The sequence below is a fragment of the Lepidochelys kempii genome, chromosome 18 (assembly GCF_965140285.1).
Source record: "Lepidochelys kempii isolate rLepKem1 chromosome 18, rLepKem1.hap1, whole genome shotgun sequence".
Classification (NCBI taxonomy): domain Eukaryota; kingdom Metazoa; phylum Chordata; order Testudines; family Cheloniidae; genus Lepidochelys; species Lepidochelys kempii.
The window spans coordinates 14640864-14641384 of record NC_136397.1 but is presented as its reverse complement, the minus strand read 5'-3'; positions in this window follow the sequence as shown (position 1 = coordinate 14641384).

Genomic DNA, 521 nt, shown 5'->3' with positions numbered 1-521 from the left:
TGAATAATAAAATCTTTTTTTTTTGGCCAAAAGCTGCCTTTTATTCTACTTTTGTTTATTCTCTGTTTGGTGATTGTATTTAAATGGTACTGGTTCTTACAAAGACAGTAGGCCTAAATTTACAAGAGTTCGAAGAGAGTAGGTCTGAATCTTTGGTATGAGTATTCATTTTGACTCTCTCAATTTTTGCCTTCCTAACCTGAGCCATTTTAAAAGGGTCAGGGTTTCAGAAAGTGTTGAGCCACCCTCCTTCTGAAAAGCAAGCCCTTTTTAAGGTGTCAAGTTGGGCTCTCAAAATCACTAGTCTTTGAAAACATAGGCTGTAATTCCTGGAAGCAGCTCTATGCTGCTTGGGGAAAATCTCCACTGATCTATTGATTTATTCTATGCATTTCTGTAGAAGCCATCACCATAGTATATGGTTGCTTAGTAACTTAGGCTTTTATTGTGTCTCAGACTCATTCAAGTCCAGCGAATCAAGATTGTGTAGCTGAATTTAAAGTGAAATCTGTAGACTTGTC